At 39.1% G+C, this 19379-nt stretch overlaps 1 protein-coding gene across 3 annotated transcripts in view; it reads left to right on the top strand.

Annotated features, from left to right (window-relative positions):
- GABRB3 (gamma-aminobutyric acid type A receptor subunit beta3) overlaps positions 1 to 19379 on the top strand; it is a 213705-nt gene that overhangs the window by 72427 nt on the left and 121899 nt on the right. The gene's annotated exons all lie outside the window — the stretch shown is intronic.

Raw genomic sequence — 19379 nt, 5'->3', positions numbered from 1 at the left:
GTGCCTTCTTTCTACTTTTCCCCTGGTATCCCCGCAAGTCTGTGGTGGAGATCCTAGAAAGCTGAGTAGAGGAAACTAAGACTATCCCATGCTGGGAACTGGAAGTGTTGGTTCAGATACTGACCATCATGAAGAGGCCACATCCCTTACAAAATTGAACTCACTCTATAAAAAGGATTTTGGAGTCTACCAACCTATCCCTATTCTATAGAAATGTTAGAAAAATACGTGATTTGTAACACTTGCGAATTTTTAGTATTTTTTTTCTTACTTTATTATTATTATTTACTTACTTGAAAGGGACTGTTGAAGAAGAGAGAGAGAGAGAAAGAGAGAGAGAGAGAGAGAGAAATTCTTTCCTCCATTGATTTACTTCCTAAATGGCTGGAGCTAGGTGGTCCGCAGCCAGGAACCACATAAACTCAGGTGCTGAAGAACTTGGATCATGTTTTCTGCTTTCCCATAAGGGATGCCAGAGTCACAGGCAGTGGCTTTCCTTGCTAAGCCACAACGCGGACTGTTTCTGTGAACTTTTTGAATGCAAGGACTGTGATTTATTTTTAGAGCTTATAAAAATAAGGCTTAAATAAACCTTGCAATAAAGATGTAGTTGTATGATAGATTTGGGCTTTAGTGTTCATAGCTATTTTAGCCAGATTCTAAGATAATGGGATAGGTGGTAGTTACCTTAAATTATCTATGCAAACGATTTTAAGATTCTTTGAATACTAGACATTCCTCCGTAATTGTCAACCATTAGTGGTTAATTTTGTTATATAATCAGAATTTTAGAGCAAGAAATGTAATTACCAAACTGTGGAAGAAAGACATTGCACATGGGCCACAATCACTTTTTAACAATATAGTTAAGATCTGAAATAGAGTAAGCTATAACTTGTAAGGCTGCTCACATAAACTGTAAATGATATCGGTTATCTACCTTATGGCACTTGAAGTTATTGATGCCCTCCTGGCATGTTAGAATCACACACTCATGTTCCTCTTTCAAAGAAAAACAAAATGAAAATCAACATCACAGCTATCATTGACATAGAGTCCATGAAAATATCTCCATGAGGTGCTCTGCTGGCTGTGTCTCCGGCTCATGTTCTGTGCCTAGTGTAACTGTGTCTAACAATTAGGACTTGGAGGAGTGAAACTGATTGACTACAGCTGTCTTTGCTTATGCACTATGCTATGTTTCTGTTTTGGTTTATGATCACTGAATGCTAAGTTTGTGCTCTTCACTCAGTTTGTCAGTATTGTAGGCATCATGCAATAGAAAAAAAGTTTTCTATTTCTAATTTCCTTTATTTTGGTGAAAGCTGCTTTGTCATAAAGTCAGGATGTCTTCTTCAGTAGTGGATGGTCCATTGGACAATAGGTGTACATTCTTACTAAGATTCAGTAACTTGTAATCTACTAAAAACTGAATTTGTGTTTGTTCTAGTTAATTAGTTGACTGAAAGGAAGGCGTTTGTTAAAATAGAAGTTCTCCGATGATGTGAAAAGAAACATTTATCACAGAAATAGGAAGATTCTCAGCCAGCAGGTGTAATTAAACAAGACCAGACATGTCCTAAAGGGAAACAGAGGTAAATCTGTATGAGAAATGCAAGACCTGCCACATTTTGCTCTTGTCAAAGAAAGATCCCTCCCCATAAGATGTGGTGTCAGTAAATATTTATATTACATAATATTTTATAATTCTGGGAAAAAACTGAAAGGAAAGGAAAAGGGAAAGAGAAGAGCAAGAGAGGAAGAACTGGGAGAAGAGGGCGCGGGAATCCAGGATTCCCTGCTGTGGGCGGCTTACCCAAGTCCTTCCTGGTATCGCCTTCCCCCCTTTCTTTGAATTAAGGAGGTGCTCTTTTAATCAGTTACAGATTTGTATGAGTGAACTCATGATTCACTTAAGTACTTTGAAACATTGAAATCTTCACTGAATTTTAAATTCATTTCATGAATATGCTCTCTTCCTGCAGGTGGTAACATTGATATGTTTCACAAGAAGTGTCCCCTTAGAAAAGTTAATCTGAGGGAGAAATCCAAATGTGTAAATGTGCAGCCTAGACCTGAGTGAGTTCAGTGTAAAGAGACATCTAACAACGAGATGGAGAAAGGTGAGTGCAATGGTACAGGTTAGGATTATTCTTGGACACCTGGGGAGCTTCCTGTCACTATAACTCAGCCTGGTCTTGATGAGAAGAGATGCTTTCAGCTGAGAGCGACCAGTAATTTGATTGCGCCTCTTGGGATAAAGCTGTGAGTTGCCCAAGAGTTCACAGGGAACCGCATGGTCATCAAGTTTATGCCTCTTTTGCTAAGGTAGTCAGTTTCACCTCAACATTTTTTTTTTTCAAGATGCAGCTACTATTGATGGGAGGATTTTGATTTACCAGAGAGTAGAGCACTTTAGGCAGAGTTTTTATTAGATGTATTCTTTCCAAAGTCGACTTTGTGAGAGCTGTTGGCTCTCAACAACTCCTCGGTGGGATCTCAGGCAAGGCTGCTCTGTGAAGCGGCAGCACAGATGTGTTGGTGTGTCCATGCTGTGGGTGCTCACGCTGTCACTGCCCTGTCCTGCAGCATTGCCAGAGCAGCAGCACGCGATACTGCTAGCAAGCTATCTTAACTTCATGGAAATCCTTTGATCTGGGGTATATTTTCATGAGGCATTAAACTATATCAAACTAATTACTGAAGCGAAAGTATGACTATCTAAATGGCCAGTATTTGTAACATATATTCTGGGGTTTTTTGAATTTTTATTGTGATTTTTTAAATTGTATGCTATAATTTCATAAAGTCTGGGAATCCCACCCCCCTGCCCCGATGTTCCCCACATTGTTACAATAGTATAGTCCTTCACAAGGAGTCATGATTCCATCAATCTGTTATTTAAGTGTTATTAAGTTGTTAAGACGATGTTAGACAGTCCAGCATCCCATTGTCTACTCATGTCCAACAGTTTCATTGGGAGTCCAGTTTTGATTTGGAGGCAAGGATGCATATTGTGTTGTATCCCCACATCTTGATATAGTAGTTTTTATTTCTCCATCACTGTACATTAATTTAAATGAGAAGCCATGGACTGGGTTATTGAACTTAAAATTTGCATGATGGTTTCCTTATATTAGGGAGAATATATGGTATTTGTCCTTTTGGAATTGGCTTACTCAACATATATTCTTACCTTCTAATAGTGTCTAGGGCAATAGATTGCAAACTCTGTTACTGATTAATGCAAATGTTCTTGCCAGAATATTCTCATCAACAGACAAGAGGTGAGAATGTTCCACTTCAAAAAACAAAACAATAAAAAACAAAAAACCAAACTCCATTGATTCTCATCCCTGCTTGTTGTAGAAACTGTTTCATTTTTACATTCTCTTTTTCAAAATAGCTAATTTATCTGTGATAGGTGTTTATATTTTAGAGGTTTAAGGACCTCCATTCTTATTGAAATTGTAGTAGATAACAATGCAGCATCCTATCCTAGCCATTTGTGTTGTGTTTAAGAGTCCTATAGTTATAATTTTGCATTTTAGAGGGCTACTTCTGCTCTCACTAGCTTCTTCTACTAATTGATTTTTATAGGTTGCTTAACGAATGTTGTGAAACTATGATCAAATTTCATTATTTCATCTATCCTGAATTAATGCCTTGGCATAATTTCTGTTATCTAAAATATCTATCATTTTTAAAACACGTATTTTAATTTATGTATGACATAAAACACAGTTAAGTAATTGTAGAAATAGGAAAAGTAAATTCAATATTACCTTCTGATAATTTTTCATTCATGAACTCATCCTTTCATCATTAACCCTATCTTATGAAAGGCCTAGTTAGTCCCTCTGGTCCCAAATCTTCTTCACTCATAATTTTACTCCTCCAGAAGATGCCCTTGAGATGAAGATCTGAGGGCAAGTAGTTTTGTTTGAGAAGGGCCTTGTATTCTGACAAAGAAGTGGGACAGTGATACAGGCCTGGATGCTGAACAAAATATACCTTGTTATTTATCCACTTACTACTGAGAGAGACTGGAGCTTCTTCTTTTAGAAAATGGTGAAGAAAGACACACAGGAAATGCTTCAGCATCTTCCCATTCAAGAAAAGCTAGAGTCTGTTGGCAAGTCACTGAAAGGGTTAGCTATGGAAGGGATTTTTTTTGAGAGAATGAATGTATCATTAATGTGGGAGACACTTTGAATAAACAGGACAGGCACCTGGCATTCAGAATCTACTAGTTACTATGATTATTTAGTATGAAATTATATATTAGCCACTTATAAGAACAATATTCATTTATTGAGTGCCAAGGTAGATTGGCACTTCATTTGAACTAAGATGCTCAGGTGTATCATGCATGCCTCTGATAACCACTAAGCTTACAGGTTGGTGAGGGAAACAAGTGTATAAAGATATCGGTGTGGTGACTACAAGGACTGCAGAAGTACACGTTCTCTTTGAGTGATGAATGAGATCCGTAAGGAGATGTTTATGGTTTTCCCTAGGAAGCTGAAGACTGAGCTTAATTGGGCTGAAGATAGGCATGCTGTGTTAATGCTGAAGACAAATATAATGTGTGAAGATGATAGCCTGATAAAGACCACAAAGCATTTACCCTAGTTGGAGGAATGAGTTGAAAAGACTGATGGGAACTGTCTGCTTTCAGTATTTGTGGCCTATGTTTGTGAGGGTTATAACATAGTTCAATGCTCTGCTTATGACATCTTGAAATTATTAGTAATTTTTGAGCAAAGATCCTTGGATTTACTTTTCACTCAGCCCTGTGAGTTATGTTCTGGTCTGTGAGAACAGTGTTAAATTTGACACCTATTATAGGAGGTCTTACAAACTTACTGTGTTGGTTAATTTTATGTGTCAACCTGAACTAGGTCATGAAGTCTTTGGTCAAAAAATTATTCTTAGTGTCTGTTAAGATGTAATTGGGCTTGATTTTCTAAAAATTTTACTTCTTTTTATTATTATCATTTTATGATACAGTTCAATAGGCTCTGGGATTTCCCTTATCCCCTCTTCAATTCCCTCCCTCTCACTGAGTTCCCTTATATAATTACTACAATATAGGTTTTCATACACAATCATATGTCCATCATTGTGCACTTGGACAATGGCAGAGAGTCCAACATTCTATTGTCAAGATATAGTAAACAGTTTCATTGGGAGTCCATCTTTGTCTGGAATTAGAGATGCATATTGCATTGTATCCTCACATCTAGATATGATAGTGTCCATTACACAGTTACTATATATCCCCTTAAATGAAAAACCATGAAATATAATCAACAACAGGAAGAAAAAATATTGACAACACGATGAAGTTAAATAACATGCTACTGAATGACTAATGTGTCGCTGAAGAAATGAAACAGAAAATCAAGAATCTTCTTGAAGAAAATGATGCTACTGTATGATCTATGAATCAGTGAAGAATTTAATCAGAAGAAAATGTTTTGAAGAGATGAAACTAACAAAAAATCAAAATCCATGAGACACAGTTTCCACTGTTCTTTGTTGGTGAAATGTGTCTCCTGTAGGCAACAGACAAGTGGGTTTAGTTTTTTTCATCTAATCTATGATGTTTGATTGATGAGTTGAAGCCATTTACATTCAAGGTTAATACAAATTGGTGGTAATTTGGTTCTGACATTTTAGCAATGGATTGTTCATAGATTTAGTCTTCTGTTGCTATTTTACTGGGATGTTCTTCACATTTGCCTTTGGTTTTGGTGGGTGCTATTCCTTTTCTCTGTCAAGAACACATTTTTAAGTATCATTCATAGGGCAGGTTTGGAAGAGGCATATTCCTGTAACTCTTCATTAGTGTGGAAGAATTTTATTTCATTTTCAAGACAAAGGACAGCTTTGCTGGATATGTTATCCTGGGCAGACAATTTTTTTTCTTTTAGAATCTGGACTATGTCACTGCATTCTCTTCTTGCCTGTAGAGTTTCCTGTGAGAGGTCCCCTGTGAGTTTGATTGGCACTCTATAAGTCAGTTCATTTTTTTTTTTCCATGTGCATATTAAAGGATCTTTTCCTTATGTTTGATTGAAGAGAGCTTGATCATCATGTGTCACGGTGAAGATCGCTTTTGATCAACCCTGTTGGGAGTTCTGTGTCCCTCCTGGATGTTGTTTCCCATTTCTTTCTCTAGATCAAGGAAATTTTCCCTTATTAACTTATCAAATGCATTTGTAAACCCAGCTTCTCTTTCTGCACCTTCTGGGACTCCCATAACTCTTATATTTGGCCTGTTAACTGTGTCTTTCAATTCTTGAACACATTTTTTTGGCCTGATCCAGTTCTGCTTCCAGCTTTTTGTTTGTTTCCTCCTGGTGACAGGGAATATCTTCTAATTTTGAGATTCTTTCTTCTGCCTCCTTCATTCTATTTTGGAGACTCTCCACTGTACTTTTACTTTGCTCCACCATGTTCTTTATTTCTGATATATCAGTTTTCATTTGATTCATTTTCAGTGTGACATACTCCTTAAATTCCCTGAATGCCTGCTTTATGTGCTTCTCATTGTTGATAAGAAGCTTTATAACAAATATTTTGAATTCAGTGTCTTCCCTTTTCTCTTATGCCTTCCTCAGTGAACTCAGAGGTTTGCAAAGGCTTTGGATCCTTCGCAGGGGAGACTTCAGTGATATTCATTGTGCCACTGTCTCTTCTTTTGCTCTTGGTCATTGTACTTCTGGTTGGCAGAGTCTTCTCTTTGTGGTAGGTTTCTATGCTCTGTCACTGACAAGTCTACAGTTCGATTTTACTTATTGGAATTGGTACACAATTCATTATTTGCAGTCAATTGTGCCACTCCCTCTAGAGAGTTCCAGGTCTGGGTTCTTATGTTAGATTTTCACCATGGTCTCATAGCCTCAGCTCCTGGCTCAGCAGTCTCCACCTCCTGTGATACTGTGCTGAGGCTGCACCATTGTCTGTACAACCTTTCTCCCACTTCTGGTTGGAGCAGGACCCAGGATTAGGGAGACACCAGGTGTTCATTATAGTTAGGTTGTTGGTGGTGCTGATCTTGCCGGAGCCTGTTGGTTGTTAGGTCTGAGAGCCACACGGACCTATTTTAACCCATACAATGCCATAGTCATTATTTTCCTGTGGGACTAGTGCAATAGCTCACCGAGCTCCGCACATGCATAGCTCAGTGTTGGCCCCTGTAGTCTTAAATTCTTTGCCACACTGTACAAAATGGCACCTGATGTGCCACTGCTTAATCTAGAGAAAGATTTGGGAAACAACATCCAGGAGGGGCACAGTTCTTAATCTTCTGTCAGTTCTGAGAGCTACGCAGACCTATCTTGGGTGAAACCTGTAGGATGCCATGTTGTTGCAGATCACTGAGCCAGAAATGAGTTCATTCCCAGCTCAGTGCATGCACAGTATTGTCCATCGCCCTTGCCTCATCAAACAAAATGGTGCTTAATTCAGCTCTGAGAGGCAGACTGAGCTATGAAATCTGCCCTCTTCCTATACCACCCATGTGGGACCTGCTACTCTGTCTTTGCTTCTGGTCAAACAGACTAGCAGGACAGGCAGTTCTTTGTCTGAGTTCACCTCTGGAGCTCCCATTAAACGTTCCTTCCCTCCTGGTTTCTGGTGGAGTTCTGGCTGCTGGTGGAGCGCAGATCGCCACATGCTGAATGCCACTGGGGTATCAGTCACTGCAACACCACACCATTGTGTCCACTGCTTTTCTGTGTCTGTCTGTCTCCAGGTACCCCTCTGCTGTTATTCTTTCCTTGTCTATTTCCTGGATTGTGCCCTCTCTGCTTCACACTAGCTAATTTTTCTTCTTCTGTTTAAATGTGTCTACCCCATTCCACCATCTTGATTCTCTTGGGCTTGGTTTTTGAAGGGGTAGAAGAAGTACTCCATTTTTCTGCTCAGTGTGTGAATGCCCCTCATGTAATTAGTTGAAGACCTGAATAGGACAAGAAGACAGATCCTGCTGTAAGTCAGAATTAACCCTTTGGGCCCAGGGAAGTAGCCTAGTGGCTAAAGTTCTTGCTTTGCACATGCTGTTATCTCATATGGGTGCCCCTTTGTGTCCCGGCGGTCCTGTCCACGGTTTACTTCCCAAGTGTTCACTATGACCTGACCTGAACCAATCCATATCCAGGAGCCATGAACTTTTCCAGCTTTCCCATGTGAGTGCAGGTCCGAGGGCTTTCGGCCATCTCTTCTTTCTTGGGCCACGAATAGGGAGCTGGATGGCCAATGGAGATGCCAGGAAACCATAGGGTTTCCAGCATGTGAAAGGTGAGGAATTAGCCACAGAGCTATCACGCCAGGCCTTATTGCGTACATCTCTGTTCGAGGATAACAGTAAGGTCTTCAGGAAGACCTTATTTCCCATTTCTTTGTATTGGTTGCTTATACAGAACTTGAAACTGTTCATTTAATGAATTGCTATGTTAACTTAAGCATGCATGCCCTGAAGTGTTACCAAATGTGTCTGTTCCCTTGGCTATCACTCTTAAAATATTCTGCTTGTGGTTAATTTCATTCTGTAGTTGTCCCTGGCTTCTGCATCTAGTCTTAATTTAGTGACATTCAAACACCTAATGTAGATTATCTTCTTTCTAGGGCAATTCGAAAAATGTCCCAGGGATCTCTATGTCTTGAGAGTTGTCCTGTTGACATGTCTCTATTCAAACACATGTAGAATTCTTGCTTTTTTTTTTTTCCTATAAACCAATTCAATACTTAAGAGTGTACAGTTTTATAGAGTACTTCTATTTTCTTGGTCTAGAGTGTGTGGAAGGGTCTAGAGTGTGTGGCGTTTTCTTCAAGACAACGCAAAGTCTGTGCCTTGTTTTCTACTTTCTTCAGACTCTGGGACACAAGTGTAGAAGAACATTTTCTCACATAGATTAATTGCGTCTAGGTTTTCTTTCCTGTGACAATCAGTTTTGCATCCAGGGGCCAATGGAAACCTGCCAATTTTATTTGCTCACTAACACTCTGAGACTTTTGTTGTGTTTTAGGAATTAATCTCAGGGGCTGATGGCTTATCAAAGGGTGACTACATTTGCTTCCCTCTATCCTACCTGGAAGTGAGCAGGTTTTTTTTTACAGGGAAACTCAATGCAATTGAAAGCTTTGGGGCTCCAGGTAGAAGGTTTATTTTAAGATAAATTAAAACTGCTCTTCAACTACTCCAAGAAAGGTAACTCCGATATATGTCAATATTTTTGTTCTTTTCCAATATAAGGCAAATTGTCAGAAGTGTAGCTATGTGTGATGTCATTCAAAGTTCATATGTTTGCAGCCAGTGGCCTTGTTGCTCCTCTGGTACTTTTATTAGCATCTCTTTCCGTGATGGCTTGGGGAACTTCTTTGGAACCAGATGTGTTCAAATGCTTTTCTCAGTCTGTTTCTGGAATCCAGTGAACCCACTGGCTCAGAGCAGCGTATGGGACAGCGTCTTTTGGTGGCCGACTGAGCACTTCAGGCTCTTACGCCTGAGCTTCTGTGAGGTGAGCTGCTCCCTCAGGCCATGAGCTGACTGGTCCTGCTTCCCCTTTACTGAGGCTCCATGGAGGTTGACAGGTGTCTGTGGTGCAGAGAAAGTTCTAAACTGAATGGTGCCTGCTCATTGAACACAGCGGTGTGGGGTATATTTATTCATAGTTTGTCTTTACACCACTTGTCTAATTATAGAGTCATTAAATTATTTCTTTTGTCATGACAATAGAAGAATTACAGGCTTCTCTAGGCATCAGTGAGTGTAATCCTTGTATAAGTAAAAAGAATCCATCATTATGTCAGACATGTTAAGGCACGAAAGGTGTGATCTTTCCCAAGTTACTTTGCTAGTTAGGGGCAAATAAGAAACTCAGAACTCATTTTCCTTCTTACGCATTTACCAGTGGCTGTGTAAACTCTCTAGAGTGTTGAGTTTATGCCCCTTTATTTAAGTAGGCATTAGTAATTGGTGAGGCACTCAATATCTGTGGGTCATGTGTTAGGTTGGGCCAATACTGATCTTTTCATGGGCCCAGGCTATATTCCATCTTGCTCTGTGATAAGACTGAAAGTAGTTACTGCCTACAAATAATGGTGAAGCTTATAGAAACTTGTCTGGACATTTTTCTTCAAAACGACAGTAAAAAGGGCCAATTTCAGTGGGAGTGGAAAGGAAAGAAAGAATATCATGTGGACTTTACTGAGGACATTGCAACTGTGAAGGTTAAAATAGACTTTCACATAGTGCAGGTGAGTCATACTGCCCTAGCACTCCAATATAGAAGTACAAGGAGCTGGATAGAAGGTGTGAGTATCAGATACTGTAAGAGCAAACCAAAGCATGAGTTCTGAATTAACAAATCGCCAGATCAACTCAAGAAAAATGCAAGGACTTGGAAAGTGATAGAGGAAAATATTCAAGAAGGCTTGAAGATTTTCTAGTGATTTCTGCAAATGCTGTGATCGTAGTATAGAAAATAGTCACATTGTCAGAAATACATTTTCAAGTTGCAAGGCCTGTTGTCAATATTTAACCTTAAGCAGAACCAAATAAATGCGTTCTTTCTGTTTTGCAGTGTGGAACATTATATGCATCTGAGCTCAAAAGTATCATTAAGGATAGTCATCTTTACTCTGTAAGAATTGAGATGAAGGTATTTGGGGGGGGGTACTCTGACTTCACACTCATTTAGTATAGATACAGGTAAGTAGGAATCATACTTACTGTCAGATGTGACAACTTGAGTCTCAGAATATGCTCTTAATTCCTATACAAGAAGGCACACTATCAGTTTAATTGTTATTTGTGTTTTCAGTAATCTGATTTAGAAGGGAAATAATAGGCATTTAAAAATTTACATTTATTTTATTCTTGAACAAGAAATTGGAGACAAATACATCATCCTTCACTTTAATTCATCTTGGGTGTGTGTTCTCTAAATGACAGATGGATTCAGAACTATTAGATACAGCAAGGATAATATAGAAATGTCGGTGGTTGGTTTGTTGTGTCCAAAATATTTGAAACTGCTCACAAAAATATGCTGGGAGTAATAAGGGTTTCAAAATGAAGAGATCTGAAATCAGGTGTAAAGAAAAATACAGAAAAGTGATATGTAGCCATGGGCAGGTTAATCTTTATATGTATTAATCACTACTAATATTGAAAAAAAGGAAGGACACAGTTTTAGTTCCGTTATTTCTAGCAAGCAACACAATGAAGGAGAAAGGGCAGTTATTCAGGAGGGATATGGTATTTCTAGAAGTGGGCCTGAGGAAAGCACCTCCATGGAACCTTCGAGAGAGGACAGTTAATTTTGTTTAAGATGCCAGTGCTACAGCAATAAATTCTCTCAGTGAAACCAATCATGCCCATGTTTCAGAGTATATTCCATGTCTAGCACAGGAAAAATCTGTGTCAATTATAAGCAATAGGCAACAAAGAAAACAAAATGTCCAGTGCTTTTGAAAAATAAGAATAAAACCAGTAGAGTGTGCTTATGTGTATCTGTATGTATCTCCTTATTTACCTAGAGGATGAGATTAAGAGAGAGAGAATTTCAGGAAAATGTTTCACCCAGTTGTTGAGGATGACATAGCTGATATCTGTAGGGTAGCAGACCGGAAACCCTAGGGAAGAGTTAATGCCGCAGCAAGTCCAAAGGCCATGTGGAGGCAGAGTCGTTCTCTTTGGAAGACCCTGGTATTTTATGACATTCAGCTGTTTGTATATGAGCTGTCAGCATCATGGAAGGTAGCGCACTTCCCTTGATATCTGTTAATTTAACTGGTAGTCCTATATCAAGCCTATCTTCGTTGCGACACATAGACTTGTTTTTGAATAACTTAACACCCATATTGACATATGAAACTAGCTGAAAAACCGTGTTGTGAGAAGAGTTGGGTAGGGAACTGAGAAAGGTCATCTGTACAGTGTCCTACACATCAGGTTGAGGGTTCATTTTCTCCACATATGCTTAAAGAATGTCTTAGGGAGTCAGGTTTTTGCTGTGAGCTTCACGGTGAGGAATGTGACACAGTGGACATTAGCTCTAGGGACAAATCTCAGACTCACATGTGGGAGAGTGAACTCTTCCAACCGCTGTGACCCATAGACAGTTTCCGGGAGTGCTGAGGCCAGCTCTGAGTTGTTGTAGAGAGAACTATTTGTAGCTCTGGGTGGTCCTTGATCCTGTCTTACTGAACTTAGTGTTTACCTTTAAGATATTCCAGTCATCAATTCAATTATGTTTTCCCAAAACATATTTGAGAGAGTGAGTGAGTGTACTCAAAATGCAAATAAGGCAAATAGGCCAAACTGGAATAAAAAAATGGGGAAGTAGGGCGAGTAGAGGACAAATAGGACGGACTGTACAGACACCACATGATGTGGCAGTGCACTTAACCACGTCAGAGTGAAATTCTCATTCTTAGGTGAGAATTCTCATGAGCAGGGGAGTGTGATCCTCTCTAGTTTATTCTGAAAGCTCATAAATGCAAAGGTCAGGCAGTACTTATCCTAATGAGGTCAGGAAAAAATGGACTTCCATGGATAGTGTAACCACATGGAGTAATGAATGAGGGGCTTAAGAATAATTGCCAAGGGACAGGGGAAATTTATCCAGGAAAGTAGTATACAGATTTGTCACTTTAAGCATTTAATGAGATCAATCTACTTCACCCCATGTCCTATAAGATAGAATGTAAACACTCATTTTGTTGCTAGCCATGTAGTTGGTGTTCACACTGGACCAGGGCGGGTGGTGAATATCTCCATACAGGTTCCCAGGCTCATATTCCTTCTAGTTCCTGCCCTGTGGTATAAGTCAAATGGTCATCTCAAAACTACCACGTTTGACTTTCCTAGTTGAGGATCATAGAATAGCACATTTACATTTCATGGGTGTCCTCTTAGGGTCATTTTACTTTATTTTATTTCCATTCTATTTTAATTTTATGGTCCAATTCCATAGGCTCTCGGATATCCCATACCCCTACAGAAATTCCCTCTCCTGAGTTTATTTCCCCCATATTATTACAATAGTAGTACAGTCCTTAATTAGAAGTTATAAACCCACCATTCTGTTGTTTAAGTGTGTCCTTAAGTTAGCACAGGCAATGGCAGACAGTCCAACATGCTATTGTCAAGATACATTCAACAGTCTCATTGGGAGTCCAGCTTTGGTTTGAAAGTAGAGATGCATGCTGCACCATATTGTCACATTTGTGTATGATAGTCTCTATTATGCAGTTGCTGTATGTTCCCTTAAATGAGAAGCCATAAAACAAAATCAACCACAGGAATAAAATTAAAAATTAAAAAATAGAGCACCATGGACTTACGTAACATTCTACTGAATAACCAACATGTTGATGAAGAAATGAAAAAGAAAACACAAAAACTTCTTTGAGAAAATGATGCTACTGTGTGATCTGTGAGTCAGTGAAGGATTTAATAAAAGAAAATAAACTATTTTGCAGAAATGAAAGTAAAAACAAAAATATTAAAACCTATGGGTTCCAGCAAAAACAGTATAGAACGGGTTATAATGCTATAATGTGCATGAAGGTTGTGTTAAATCAGAGAGAACATGTGGTATTTTTTCTTTTGAAATTGACTCATTTCATTGAGCATAAGTTCTAAGATAAGCATAAGATCACTAGTTGGGACCATTTGGTTGCAAATGGTAGAGTTTTATCTTTTTAATGGCTAAGTGATATTCTGCGTAAAAGATGTACCAGTTTCTTTAACCACTCCTCTTTGGATGGGCACCTGGATTGTCTCCATGTCTTTGCTATTACAGATTGTACTCTGTAAATATGGGATGACAGATCCCTCTACTGTATGCAGATTTCATTTCCTTGGATATATCCCTAGGAGCAGGATAGCTGAGTCACATGACACATTTATTGGAGTTCTCCAAGCACTCTCTGTACTTATTTCCATAGTGGTTGTACTAGCTTGTAGTCCTACCGGCAGTCTCACTTAAGGCCATTTGAAAAGCCTTGAACTCTCCTGAGTCTTGAACAGACCTCAACCTCAGTGAGATGCTGCTTCTCTGGTAGTCGGTACTGTTAGTTTCCCAGAATGCAGGTCCTGGCAGTCCTCCAGAATTTTCCTTCAGGGTGTTTGAAGCTGGTTTGCCCCTTCAGAATTGTCTGTTAAGTCTCTCTCTCTCTCTCTCTCTCTCTCTCTCTCTCTCTCTCTCTGTGTGTGTGTGTGTGTGATAAAGTAGAGAAGGACACAGAATCTGGGCAGTAGTGGTCAAGTTTTTACCTGGATTCTGCAGTCAGGTCTATTGTCAACATCACGAATGCCTAATCTGGGAAGATAACATTCCCAGGAGTCTGAAGGAAGCACCAGAATATGAACTGATTAATTTAAGAAATTGTCAGCAGAATGAACATGGGAGTCTGCATGGGCAGCTCATTCTATCCCTGTAATCAACCTACTGAAAAAACAAATCATAGTAATGTGCTTTTGTTGGGTGTAAAAAGAAGTCCAAAAAAGATTGAATAGCTCTTACCAAAGGACTTAATAATAAACTTAAGGGACAGCCCAATTCCAGCTCCTGAATAATTCTGCTCCCACTCTACTTTTGGGCTTTTCCCCCTCAATTCTGTGTCTTCTGTTTGTTTTTTCTTTTGTATATGCCACTGGTACTGATAATATTGTGAAGGTGCCCCCATAGCTCGTTTTCCAAAGAGCTCCCGTTATGCTTATTTGGAAAGTAAATTCACGGTCTGACTATTTACAAGTGGTAGTTTAGGCTGATATTCTTCTTTTTTTTTTTAATGCAAAAACTCCCTCCTATGTGCTGAGTTGGTGAAATTGGGAGGACAAGTTGTTTATAAAGCACATTGACATTTTCTTACGAGAACTTCATTGTAGACCTCAAACACTGACCATAGAACATAAGCTATCAGATATTACAGTCGTTTTGTGAGTCATCTTCAGAGTAAATATATGAGCATTTAAAGAAAATAGCTCAAAAGTTAGGACATGCCATGGTAATGCACTGGCTTGTTTTTCTTCTCCCTGGGAGAGAATATGGGGAAAGTGTTGAAACTCTTCTTCCTTTCCCGAGTCCCCAGAAATGTAGTGTGTTGCGTTCAGATTTTAGCCTAGAATTCAGTGAAGTGTACAAGTGATAACTCTAGTGTTGAGCAGTGAACAGAGGGACAGAGCCTTATATTGGTATTGGTGTGAATTTTCTCTCTCCCCAAAACCAGACTTTAGGGAAAGCTCAGATAAACTCACTCTCTAGGTAGTGGTGAAAATGGCTTAGAAAGTTGTCTGCTACAAGTGAACTAAGCAGTATCTGTATGATCTCTCTCATGAGTTATTTGCATTTACACAGTCCATGTGACAAATAGGCTTGAGGAATGGCATTCTAGCTGGGGATCAGGACATCTTTCAGGGAGATAGGGATATATTTTAAAGGAGCAGAATAGCCCCCTAAAGTCACAGCTGATTCCACTCCTGTACTTTGCAATGAAAGGACTTCTAAAAGATATTCTACTTGAGGCTGAAAGGGAAAAAAAATAATATAGAAGTCAACCAGAGTGCAGATAATGAAAAGATTCCATCATGGCTGTGCTAACTAAGGAGGAGTCCTTTTCAGCACATGGTCCAGTCCTGCACCACCCAGTGCATTCAGACATAAGCCCAAAATTAATGGTCAGGAACTGATCAATGTCATTTACTAATACATGTCTTTATTCCAAGTTATTATAAGCATTTAAAATTTCTTAAGAGAAAAAGAATATTCTTTGAATGAAAAATACTAAATAGGCTATTTGTTATAACTTATATATCTTAATAATTTTTGTATTGAAACTATTACCAGTTAATATGGGTCCTACTGAGTTCTGTTAGAAGGACAATGTAATGTGGAAATGTAATGTAAGTTATGGTATTAACAGAAGTTCATTTATTTTACAGTGCTGGAGGTGTTTAAGCATAGAAAGTTTAGAAGAATATGCCTAACTTAATTGTACACTTAGATACCAAAATAGAAGAGCTCACCAACTGAAAGATATTTTATTCCTATTTAGTAGCATGAAGATAAGGCCTACATCTGGCAAACAATTTGCCCTGCTAAAGGAATATCTTATCTTTCTCTGTGTACATATTCATGTTATATGCATACCTGCATATGTGTGTAAATTTGTCCACATGAAATGCAGTGCTTTGACTTTTGTTGGTTTGTCTAAATAGTAGATTTAGTTCTGATAATTTTGTTTGGGGGTAGAGTTACCTCTCAGGAGGGAACCAGCCACTCCCTGTGGTTCCACGGTTATCACCCAACCACATGATGGACAGGAGCCACAGCCTTCTGCTACCATGTTTTGCAGGGTTAGAAATGAAGCTAGGACAACAAAACACTGAAATATCTTTATAAATGTATTTTATGCTATTCAGGTACCAGCCACAAAGAGAAGTGTAGTCCTGTTTAAACAAAATAAACAATTACCACAGGTGCTAAGGAATTACCTGCTTAACAGCTTGGATGCTTTGGAAAATGTATTCAGTATTATGTGAACCAAGACAAGGTCTAGTGATCCCTTAAGTGGTGTCATTAATTATCTCAACTGTTTCCTGAAGATGCTTTCTGCAGGTACTGTCTGTACTGACAAAGATTTTCTCTTGACCAAATGCTAGTCAATCCTCTCACCTGACTCTGGAATATCACTTTTTTCTGCATTGTTTGATGTAAGCAAAAAACCCCACTAATTTGGCGTAACTGAGTCCTTCATGCTCTGTCTCTGACCATCTCTTTTGTTCTGCACTGTCCGCTAGGGGATGTGTGATCATCCTGGCATCTCTTCAGCAAGATTCCCGCTATGAATAACTATCCTAAGACTCTTGTTTCCTCCTGTCATCCATGGCACCAGCAGACTCTACTCATCTGTTAGAATTTCCCACTCCTTCTTGTTGTATTGGCAGTGGAGTCTCAGCTGTTTCTTTGTTATTGGAAAAGCCCAGTGCATTGGCCTCTGCATATATCAAGGTAGCTCTGAATAAAGTCAGTGTTACTGTAATTTAATAAATGTCATGAATGTTTCTCTTTAACATTCTTCATCCCTACCTGTCTTAATCCACACACATACTCCAGTGTAGTGTGATGGGCAAGGAGAATTAAGAGCCTTTTGATATTTAACTTGGCCTCTAGGATGGACATGAAACGAAGAAAATGTGGTAAAAGTCTTTTGAACCAGTATTCCACTTTCAAGTGGAGTAAGGCATTGAATCAAAAGCAATGCTCTGGTTTTATAAGCTATAAAAGATCATTAATATTTTTTGTTGCTGTTGTTGTTCAATAAATTGACGAAAAGAAATGGTTGCACTATGAGAAATCATCACCACAGTGTGAACTGGACCCAGGGCTCTCGAGTGTAATTTAATATTCAGTGCCTCATTAAGAGACTCAGGGACTCCTGAGACTTTTGCAACCATCAGTAATTATTTCACAAGAAGACTTGCTAGCTTGATGAATTTAATCCTACTTTCTCATTGAGAATGAAGGCAAACACTGGATTTATACAAGGCTAACTCTGTAGCCATTCCCTGGACTTCAAAAAGAATTTAACTGCACGGTCTCAGGTTGAGCCATCATTTCCTTTTGTGCAAGTGTGTGGCACTGGTCCTGTAAGCCTCCACCTTCTTGAAGCTAGTGGGCTTCTACTGAAATCTTTGGCCTTAATATTATAGTTGCTCCATGATTCTTTACCATATTAGGATGGTGCTGAACTCCTGGCCCCAGGTCTCTGCTCAAGGACACTGCCCCGAGAGAATCTCCCACCTCACCTTCTATCCTTTTCATCAGCTCTATCACTGCATTGTATACCTCTGTATTTAGCTGTCTGTTCATGATCTTTGTCTAGAATGGCAGTGCCACAGAGCAGTCTTCTAATCCTCTCTGTTGTGCCCACAGTATCCCAAACAGGAACTCAGGAAATACTCATACTAGCAAACAGAAGGATGGATGGACTGGTTCTTGAAACCTGAGTTGTCATTTGCTATCAGTAAGATAATTTATAGGTTGGCAGTGTTGCATGTATATGCTTTAAGAGAGGAATTACATAAATATATAGATAGGAAAAAACCCTGCTTTGCCTGAGGAGTTTTCCTTATGATGGATCACTAGTTCATTTGTCACGTTCTAATCAACTTCCATCCCAAGAACTGCACAGGTCTGTGTTATGGCACAGAAGGTAAAGCCTCCCCCTGCATTGCAGGCATCCCATATGGATGTGGGTTTATGTCCCGGCTCTTCTACTTCCAGGCCATCTCCTTGTTAATGCACCTCAGAAAGCATACGAAGATGACCCAGATCTTAGGGTTCTTGCATCCATGTGGGAGACCTGAAGAAGTTGTTGGCTCTAGCTTCGACATCTATTTGAAAATGAACCAATTGATGGAATATTAGCTCTCTCTGTGTCTTTGTTTCTGTCCCTGTAACTCCTCCTTTTTTTAGGTTTTATTTAAAACCTTTGGGCAGAGGTTTCGACAATATGGTATGTTTCCACTGAATTATGTGTAATGGGGGATTTACTCTGAAAATGACTTTGTGGGGCTGATATCCTCTTGCTACTGGTAGTTTTTGCCTGATGCACACAGCTGTGTGGTTTTCTTTGAGTGCAGTTGCTTTTGGCAGCATGCACAGTCATTGCTGCCAAGGACATGCTGGGTAGGGTCCTGGCTGTTATACTCATTCGAAGAATCGGGGATTAATTCTCTTCTTCAGTGGTATTATTTGGCTACAGATATCATTTCATTCAAGCATTTGAGGGTCCTCTTAGATCCCAATACTATAAGGTCCTGAGGCCTCAGAGGAGAATATTACGTGAATGGGTAGGAGTGCTGATATACTCTTAAATAATGATAATGTACATTGTAGTCACAAGAAGCCATGTTGCAGAGAAAATGTAAAATATAAAAAAAAAGACTAAGATCTGAATTCAGCTATTTATACCTGTTTGGTTTAAAACAACTTATTATACTTTATCAGCAATTTGTCTGTATCCACCCTCAAAACAAAACAAAATAAGAAAAAAGAAATAGTTATTATTGAATTTTTTCACAATGGTTTGAATTGATGTTGAGTTTCCTTAGTTTCTTGATTTTGGATTCAGTGTCCACAAACACCATCGCAGAGAAACACCATAGAAATAAATTATTGTTCCATTCTCATTTTTTTTTAAAACTTAATTTTTTTTTGGAAAGGCAGAAATATAGAGAGGAGAAACAGAAAGATCTTCCATCCACTGGTTCACTCCCCAACTGGTCTCAATGGCCAGAGCTGAGCTAATCCGAAGCCAGGAAACTCTTCCAGGTCTCCCATATGGGTGCAGGG

This window comes from Ochotona curzoniae, unplaced genomic scaffold (genome assembly GCF_017591425.1).
Source record: "Ochotona curzoniae isolate NIBS_2020 unplaced genomic scaffold, NIBS_Ocur_1.0 scaffold_4701, whole genome shotgun sequence".
Classification (NCBI taxonomy): domain Eukaryota; kingdom Metazoa; phylum Chordata; class Mammalia; order Lagomorpha; family Ochotonidae; genus Ochotona; species Ochotona curzoniae.
The sequence above is the reverse complement of the archived record's forward strand: the minus strand, read 5'-3'. Positions and strand labels throughout refer to the sequence as shown.